Source organism: Oncorhynchus mykiss, chromosome 24, assembly GCF_013265735.2.
Source record: "Oncorhynchus mykiss isolate Arlee chromosome 24, USDA_OmykA_1.1, whole genome shotgun sequence".
NCBI classification, from domain to species: Eukaryota; Metazoa; Chordata; class Actinopteri; order Salmoniformes; family Salmonidae; genus Oncorhynchus; species Oncorhynchus mykiss.
The window spans coordinates 4,308,351-4,318,735 of NC_048588.1; positions in this window are offsets into that span (position 1 = coordinate 4,308,351).

The window sequence follows — 10,385 nt, forward strand, 5'->3', positions numbered from 1 at the left end:
TACCGTCAGCTGTGCTTAATTGCCTCTGATCACCTTGACTCACATGCCGGGCTGGGTTACTGTCCGTGGGAGCAGCCTGCCCTCTGGTGGTCCTTCCACATTACTTCCCCCCTCAGGACCGGACGGAGGGCCGGTACTTGATGAGGTAATTGAACAGTGAGGCTCTTTCGTTACCTCATAAGGCCCCATCCACTGTGCCAGCAAGCGGTGTTCGGCCGTGGGCACGAGTACCATCACTTTCTCTCCCACTGTGAACTCCCTGGGTGTCACTGACTTATTGTAGGCCCGGCCTTGAGTCCACTGCGCCTTTTATGGGCCAGACTGCCGACAGGCGGTCTCTCATCAGGGTAACATGTTCTATTGTAGACTGGAACTGGCATGGTTAGGCCTCCCAGGTCTCCTTGGCTAAGTCAAGGATCCCTCGAAATGGCCTGCAGTAGAGCAATTCGAACGGGGAGAACCCAGTGGATGCCTGGGGTACTTCTCACAGGACAAACATTAAGTGGGGCAGAAGCATGTCCCAGTTTTTTCCGTCTCTGGACACCACTCTTCTCAACATGCTTTTAATCATTTTGTTCAAGCGTTCGCACAAACCGTCTGTCTGCGGGTGGAATATGACTGTGCATATGTGTTGACCTGGTTTAACCGACAATTCCTTCATCAACCGGGACATGGACGGGGTTCCCTGGTCAGTTAGGATCATCTTGGGAAGGCCCACCCGGGAGAAAAACACAAACAATTCCTTAGCGATTCCCTTTGACGACATGTTGCGAAGGTGTATGGCCTCTGGGAACTTGGTAGTATAATCTATGACCACCAGGATGTACTCGTGTCCTCTGGCGGATTTTGGAAGGGGTTCCATGAGGTCCATAGCTATGCGTTAGAAGGGAGTCTCTATAATGGGGAGAGGAATCAAAGGATTATGCAGGTGTGGCCATGGGGCTGTACGCTGACAATGATCACCCGTCCTACAATACCTGACCACATCTCGGGTGACACTGGGCCAATAGAACCTCTGCATGATTCTGTTGATTGTTTTGTCCCATGCCAGGTGTCGTCCTAGGATGTGGGAATGGGCCAGCTGTAGGACAGTATCCCTGTAAGGTTTAGGTACCATTAGTAATAATTCCTGTTTCCCCTCCTTCATTGCACTACCCACTACAAGAGGCCCTGCCTGATTGCATAGTAGGGAAGAGAGGACTCACCTGATCTATCGACATTCCTCCCGATCAAGGTTCTCCGGAGGGTCAATGAGGTGACATACAGGTTACAATTACCCAGTCACTACCACTGCCCGGTGGTTCCTGGTCCTCTAACTGACTCCCCTGGCCGGCGTCGTCCTGCAGCTTGAGCCACAAGTCAGGGGGGGGGGGTACTGTCACATCTGCTCCTGCTCCTCCCCTCCGGCGTACAACGTTGCCAGAGTACTAACCACCGGTCCTGGAATTCATCACTACGCACACCTAGCACTCATCATTACGCGCACTTGCGAATCAATTATGATTCACACCTGGACTCCATTACCTTCATCATTTCCTCCCCTTTATATGTCACTGTCCCATGTTCACTCACCAGTTGGTGTTCTTGTGTATCGGCGTACTGCCTTGTTAAGTTAAGTGTTGGTTTCTTGGTTTTGTTGTTTTATTAAAACGTTTCACCTGCACCTGCTTCCAACTCACAGCCCCATTATTACAAAACAGATCCTCAAGGTAGATGAATTATTTTAAATACGTTATTGGACCATAACCAGATATGGCTTATTAACCTATAAGGTCCAAATAATGATGATCCACACTTCTTTGAAAATATGTTTCATAATTTATCAACCCTCCAAGCAACACAAGACTCTATTATTATGATGGGAGATTATAATGTGGTTTTAAATACCTCTATGGACCGTAAAGGAAATCACACTACAAACGGACACCCTCATGCACTTAAGGAAATCATGAATGTCTTGGATATATTGGAATTAGTGGATATATGGAGGCTTAAGTACCCTGACCTAGTGAGATAGACATGGCCGAGGCTCAATCAAGCTAGTCATCTTGAATACTTTCTTATGTCATTCTGTCTGGCACCAAAAAAAAAAGTGTTGATAGGGGACAGAATGTGGTCGGACCATCACATAATTGGCATATATACAGTGCCTTGTGAAAGTATTCGGCCCTCTTGAACTTTGCGACCTTTTGCCACATTTCAGGCTTCAAACATAAAGATATAAAACTGTATTTTTTTGTGAAGAATCAACAACAAGTGGGACACAATCATGAAGTGGAACGACATTTATTGGATATTTCAAACTTTTTTAACAAATCAAAAACTGAAAAATTGGGCGTGCAAAATTATTCAGCCCCCTTAAGTTAATACTTTGTAGCGCCACCTTTTGCTGCGATTACAACTGTAAGTCGCTTGGGGTATGTCTCTATCAGTTTTGCACATCGAGAGACTGAATTTTTTTCCCATTCCTCCTTGCAAAACAGCTCGAGCTCAGTGAGGTTGGATGGAGAGCATTTGTGAACAGCAGTTTTCAGTTCTTTCCACAGATTCTCGATTGGATTCAGGTCTGGACTTTGACTTGGCCATTCTAACACCTGGATATGTTTATTTTTGAACCATTCCATTGTAGATTTTGCTTTATGTTTTGGATCATTGTCTTGTTGGAAGACAAATCTCCGTCCCAGTCTCAGGTCTTTTGCAGACTCCATCAGGTTTTCTTCCAGAATGGTCCTGTATTTGGCTCCATCCATCTTCCCATCAATTTTAACCATCTGCTGAAGAAAAGCAGGCCCAAACCATGATGCTGCCACCATCATGTTTGACAGTGGGGATGGTGTGTTCAGCTGTGTTGCTTTTACGCCAAACATAACGTTTTGCATTGTTGCCAAAAAGTTCAATTTTGGTTTCATCTGACCAGAGCACCTTCTTCCACATGTTTGGTGTGTCTCCCAGGTGGCTTGTGGCAAACTTTAAACGACACTTTTTATGGATATCTTTAAGAAATGGCTCTCTTCTTGCCACTCTTCCATAAAGGCCAGATTTGTGCAATATACGACTGATTGTTGTCCTATGGACAGAGTCTCCCACCTCAGCTGTAGATCTCTGCAGTTCATCCAGAGTGATCATGGGCCTCTTGGCTGCATCTCTGATCAGTCTTCTCCTTGTATGAGCTGAAAGTTTAGAGGGACGGCCAGGTCTTGGTAGATTTGCAGTGGTCTGATACTCCTTCCATTTCAATATTATCGCTTGCACAGTGCTCCTTGGGATGTTTAAAGCTTGGGAAATCTTTTTGTATCCAAATCCGGCTTTAAACTTCTTCACAACAGTATCTCGGACCTGCCTGATGTGTTCCTTGTTCTTCATGATGCTCTCTGCGCTTTTAGCGGACCTCTGAGACTATCACAGTGCAGGTGCATTTATACGGAGACTTGATTACACACAGGTGGATTGTATTTATCATCATTAGTCATTTAGGTCAACATTGGATCATTCAGAGATCCTCACTTTTTGTGAAGAATCAACAACAAGTGGGACACAATCATGAAGTGGAATGACATTTATTGGATATTTCAAACTTTTTTAACAAATCAAAAACGGAAAAATTGGGCGTGCAAAATTATTCAACCCCCTTAAGTTAATACTTTGTAGCGCTACCTTTTGCTGCGATTACAGCTGTAATACCAGTTGCTTGGGGTATGTCTCTATCAGTTTTGCACATCGAGAGACTGAAATTTTTTCCAATAAAAATATAATTCATGGCTTACCTTTGATGAGCTTCTTTTGTTAGCACTCCAATACGTCCCATAAACATCACAAATGGTCCTTTTGTTCGATTAATTCCGTTGATATATATCCAAAATGTCCATTTATTTTGGAGCGTTTGATCCAGAAAAACACCGGTTCCAACTTACGCAACGTGACTCCAAAATTTCTCAAAAGTTACCTGTAAACTTTGCAAAAACATTTCAAACTACTTTTGCAATACAACTTTAGGTATTTTTTTACGTAAATAATCGATAAAATTGAAGATGGGATGATCTGTGTTCAATACAGGAGGAAAACAAACTGTAGCTAGCTTTCTGGTCAAGCTCCTCTATCTAACAGTACACATCAAGTGACTCTTGTTCTGAACAGTGCTACTTCATTACACAAAGGAATAACCTCAACCAATTTCTAAAGACTGTTGACATCCAGTGGAAGCGGTAGGAACTGCAAGAAGGTCCCTTAGAAATCTGGATTCCCAATGAAATCTCATTGAAAAGAGAGTGACCTAAAAAAAAAAAAAATCTGAATGGTTTGTCCTCGGGGTTTCACCTGCTAAATATGTTCTGTTATATTCACAGACATTCAAACAGTTTTAGAAACTTCAGGGTGTTTTCTATCCAATACTAATAATAATATGCACATCTTATCTTCTGGGGATGAGTAGCAGGCAGTTGAATTTGGGCATGCATTTCATCCGGATGTGAAAATACTGCCCCTTGTCACCAAGAAGTTAAAGGCACAGTCAACTTAGTGTATGTAAACTTCTGACCCACTGGAATTGTGACAGTGAGTTCTAAGTGAAATAATCTGTCTGTAAACAATTGTTGGAAAAATGACTTGTGTCATGCACAAACTAGACAAACTAGATGTCCTAATATTCCATTTTATTTGGAATGGCAAGCCAGATAAAATTAAAAGGGCCTATTATATAATGAATATGAATTAGGAGGGCAGAAATGATTAAATATTAAAGCACTAGACTTTTCACTAAATGCATCCGTCATACAAAAGTTATACTAAATCCCAACTGGTTCTCTAGGAGATTAGTAAGAATGTCTCACCTCATGTTCAAAAATGGCCTTTTCCCTATATTCAGATTACAACCTCTCACTTTCAGTTACTTGAAAACGAAATCTCCAAAATATTGTTATTTTTTAAAAAAGCCATAGAAAGTTGGCTGCAATTTCAGTTTAATCCACCAGAAAAGACTGAACAAATAATACAACAAATATTGTGGTTAAACTCAAATATACTATTTGAATAAAAAAACATTTTTCAAAAAAAATATATATAATCTTGTGTTTATCCGGTGTTGCCATTTAATTAGCTCGTAAATAAATAATTAAACCAATTTGTGTAGTACTGAAAGCACAAGTAAGCCTCGTGTTTTTGCAGATACAAGGAGGTTATGGCTGTTCATAATGATGATATGAAACAAGGTTATGATTAATAAGTTGACTGTTTATAGATTGATAAGTAAAGACCTTTCAGAGTTTCATTTGGGAGATGGTAACTCTTTAAAGAACCACTCTCGTGGTGCCCCAGATTCTAATGAGTTCACTGTTACATGATTAATTTAAATCGGGTAACAATTAAATAGTTAGTTAATTAGATAAATAAGAGTCCTCAGATTAATGTTAACGTCAAGTCACGACAACGTAGTAGCCTAAACCTATCGATGTTACATTGAACTATGTGAATGGAATATGAATGAAAGTCATCCAATATCCTGTAATAGAAATAAGGCCATGCTCCTGAAGCAAAAAATAATATCATCATAAACGGCACTGGAGGAGGAAATTATAGTCTTAAAAATGATTTCCAGTTTCACCGACTCACCCAATGATGCACAGCTGACTCGTTGGGGATGGCCGATGCTCTTGTGCCAAAAGCCTATCTTTCTCTCGTTTTACTTTGTTAAACAATATTTGAAACCTGATCAAATATTTTGGTAGCCTTACAGCACAGTCTTCTCTTCTCAGCAGGAGCCATTTGCTATCCAACCTGTGTTTTCCGTCAATTGTATTTGAAATCATTCTAAAGGCCTGTTTTGTCAACATGCAGTTTTATCAGGTAGCAGTTCAGAGAGTTCTGCCAGTAACGAAAGGTCGCTGGTTCGAATCACCGACCCAACTAGATGAAATATGCAGATGTGCCCTTGAGTTAGGCACTTAATCCAAACTGCTCCTGTAAGTCGCTCTGGATAAGAGCGTCTGCTAAATGACTAAAATATAAAAACAAAAACATTAAATATAAATTCAAAAATCCTTTCCTAGGGTGTAGGGTAGGCTACAGGTCAACAGTGTTTGATAGGCCATAGATTACACCAAATAGCCCTCACCAGTCTCTAACAATGGACATTGGCACATTAGGCCTATATGAAACCAATGTATATTCTAAGGCTGATGTTATCAACGTTAAACCTTAGAAGTAACCACAACATATTACGTGCGCACAGTGGGCCATGTCAAGCAGAGAACAGAAATCCAAAGAGCTGTCAACATACGGAGTGAAGAGTTGTTCTACCCTGCCCTCGTGTGGTAGGCCTAATTTGTTCCACTAATTTGTTCCACTATAAAAACCTTCTATATCCGAAACCCCCCCTTTCCTGATTTAACATTGGGCACCACATAAGGCATAAAGCCATACTATATCAGTCCATCTGGAACAATAGTGCTTCAAAAATATTCCCAGGTGCTTCAGAGTCAAGGCATTATCAGTGTGAATTGTATTGTGCTTCAGAGTCAAGGCATTATCAGTGTGAATTGTATTGTGCTTCAGAGTCAAGGCATTATCAGTGTGAATTATATTTGAACGATTTCTAGTTAAATGAGAAAGAAAGTTAAGAACTTATTGAGGAGACATTTAGACAAGTAAATGTTCAGCATTCAACATGTATTTGAAGTGATGTTTTTATTTTTTATTGTCCCAGCCACCACAGCAAAATGTGTCTGGATTTCTCTATAGAGGCTTCTATCAAATGTAAGAGCTTTTAGTGGTCCATCATACACTGTAGCTGGAGGAAACATAAGAAAGTTATTCCGCTTTAAAAGTCGGTAAACTTGCCTACTTAGCTAAGAGACAAGGCTTCTCGACAGTTTTTTACCCCCAAGCCATAAGACTCCTGAACAGGTAATCAAATGGCTACCCGAACTATTAGCATTATGTCCCCCCCCCAACCCCTCTTTTTATGCTGCTGCTACTCTCTGTTCATCATATACAGTGCCTTGCGAAAGTATTCGGCCCCCTTGAACTTTGCGACCTTTTGCCACATTTCAGGCTTCAAACATAAAGATATAAAACTGTATTTTTTTGTGAAGAATCAACAACAAGTGGAGCACAATCATGAAGTGGAACGACATTTATTGGATATTTCAAACTTTTTTAACAAATCAAAAACTGAAAAATTGGGCATGCAAAATTATTCAGCCCCTTTACTTTCAGTGCAGCAAACTCTCTCCAGAAGTTCAGTGAGGATCTCTGAATGATCCAATGTTGACCTAAATGACTAAGATGATAAATACAATCCACCTGTGTGTAATCAAGTCTCCGTATAAATGCAGGTCCGTTAAAAGCGCAGAGAGCATCATGAAGAACAAGGAACACACCAGGCAGGTCCGAGATACTGTTGTGAAGAAGTTTAAAGCCGGATTTGGATACAAAAAGATTTCCCAAGCTTTAAACATCCCAAGGAGCACTGTGCAAGCGATAATATTGAAATGGAAGGAGTTTCAGACCACTGCAAATCTACCAAGACCTGGCCGTCCCTCTAAACTTTCAGCTCATACAAGGAGAAGACTGATCAGAGATGCAGCCAAGAGGCCCATGATCACTCTGGATGAACTGCAGAGATCTACAGCTGAGGTGGGAGACTCTGTCCATAGGATAACAATCAGTCGTATATTGCACAAATCTGGCCTTTATGGAAGAGTGGCAAGAAGAGAGCCATTTCTTAAAGATATCCATAAAAAGTGTTGTTTAAAGTTTGCCACAAGCCACCTGGGAGACACACCAAACATGTGGAAGAAGGTGCTCTGGTCAGATGAAACCAAAATTGAACTTTTTGGCAACAATGCAAAACGTTATGTTTGGCGTAAAAGCAACACAGCTGAACACACCATCCCCACTGTCAAACATGATGGTGGCAGCATCATGGTTTGGGCCTGCTTTTCTTCAGCAGATGGTTAAAATTGATGGGAAGATGGATGGAGCCAAATACAGGACCATTCTGGAAGAAAACCTGATGGAGTCTGCAAAAGACCTGAGACTGGGACGGAGATTTGTCTTCCAACAAGACAATGATCCAAAACATAAAGCAAAATCTACAATGGAATGGTTCAAAAATAAACATATCCAGGTGTTAGAATGGCCAAGTCAAAGTCCAGACCTGAATCCAATCGAGAATCTGTGGAAAGAACTGAAAACTGCTGTTCACAAATGCTCTCCATCCAACCTCACTGAGCTCGAGCTGTTTTGCAAGGAGGAATGGGAAAAAAATTCAGTCTCTCGATGTGCAAAACTGATAGAGACATACCCCAAGCGACTTACAGTTGTAATCGCAGCAAAAGGTGGCGCTACAAAGTATTAACTTATGTGGCAAAATGAAATGTGGCAAAATGTCGCAAAGTTCAAGGGGGCCGAATACTTTCGCAAGGCACTGTATGCATAGTCACTTGAACCATATCTACATGTACATACTACCTCAATCAGCCTGACTAACCGATATCTGTATGTAGCCTCTCCAATTTTATAGCCTCGCTACTGTATATAGCCTGTCTTTTTACTGTTGTTTTATTTCTTTACTTATTTATTGTTCACTTAATAAATGTTTTGCACTATTGGTTAGAGCCTGTAAGTAAGCATTTCACTGTAAGGTCTACTACACCTGTTGTATTTGGCGCACGTGACAAAAAAACCTTAATTTGAAGAATGCACTTGGAAAGACATTGAGCTTTTCACACTTCTAGAGAACTCTGCTTTGTTCAAGTCCATTCAGCATTGTTCACACACTTAAGCCTTATCCTCACCCCACCCACACATGTAAACACACGTGAGTCAGCATGGCATTGTCCTCTCTACTTAAAGATAGACTCTGTGAATATTACGAATATGCAGAAAGTAAACAGCATAGGGGTCAATTTCCGTAACAACTAAGAGTGTTGAAGTGCGAGGCTCAACTTCTCCACTGTTTTGGTGGCCTGGTTACCACGCTTTGAACAGTTTGAAGCGAGCCCGTGCACATGTGCAGACATTGTGTGTGAATGTGTAAGAGACAAGTCTTGCATCTCCTTCCTCTCAATATCTGTGGTGTTGCTTGTGGCAACGTCATTTAGCTGAGTCTACTTTTAAATAATTGGACTAAATCAAATCAAACTTTAAATGCATTGAAAATAACATTTGATTTGATTTAGTCCTGTTCTTTAAAGACGTGAATCCAACGTATCAATTATCCCTCTACAGCATACTTTAAAAAACTGTTTTACCTCCCACACTCAGAATTGTTTTGTTGTCTCAGGGCAACACTTCACTAAAACACCAAAGAAAATCTCATATTTTCATTACATTTATTAAGTGAAATAAGCACTATTTTCATAAGAAAATACAAGTTGGGCATAAACTATTATTTCACTGCCTTTCAAACCTGATTCTGGAGTCCATTCTTCCTCGCTGCCACTGTCCTCAAGCTCACTGTCCTCAATATCAGAGGGTGTGGTAAATTAAGCTCCTTTCACCCATAGAATGTCCCTGTGTCCATTGGCTGTGAATGTGAGTGGATACGTTGGCAAAAACATTGACCAAGGCCATTTTTACATCAAATTACATGTTTTTCATTGAGCATGATATTGCCCTGAAAAGTAGCCTGCACAACATTGAATATGCAGTATATAGAAAAATTAAACATGCTCAAAACCTATCAAGTATGCTTCTACAGAGGTTCCTACACAAGTTCAGACTTTTTTTCACATTATCTCTATTTAAACATGCTAAATAATGAAATGTATCTTACCCTCCGCTAAACCATATGCTCACATCTCTCTGCTTCCAAAAATAAGGTCCCTCCCCCAATTGATCCATCATACCAACTTCTGCGCCTCATTGGATTGTTTACAGACATGTCATCACATACTGCCATGTTTATGAATTGTAGAAAATATAGGCGGTGTGAGGGGCAATATATTTTTCTGTTGCTTGAGGGCAATGTTGTGCAGTAGAGGGTTATTCATTTGAAGACAAACTGGAATTAAAGCCAGATTAAGCAGAAGAACTGTCTCCTTCAAATATTTTGATATATGGTTGCGAATTTAATTTGCAATACATTTGGTATACATATCCAACCGCTAATTTTGGTCAGCGTTATATCGGACAAGAACTTCAAAAAGTGATAGTACCGGTCGAAGAAACATTTCAAACTAAGTACAGAATCAATCATTAGGATGTTTTTAACATATAGCTTCAATAAAGTTCCAACCGGAGTATTCTTTCTTGTCTTCGTGAGCAATGGAACGCAAGTGACTACCATGAGGAAAAAGTGCGATCACAAAATGGCTGCTTGACGGACATCTGATATATTCTGCTCTCATTCACTCCCACGACAACATAGAAGCCTCATTATAATTTCT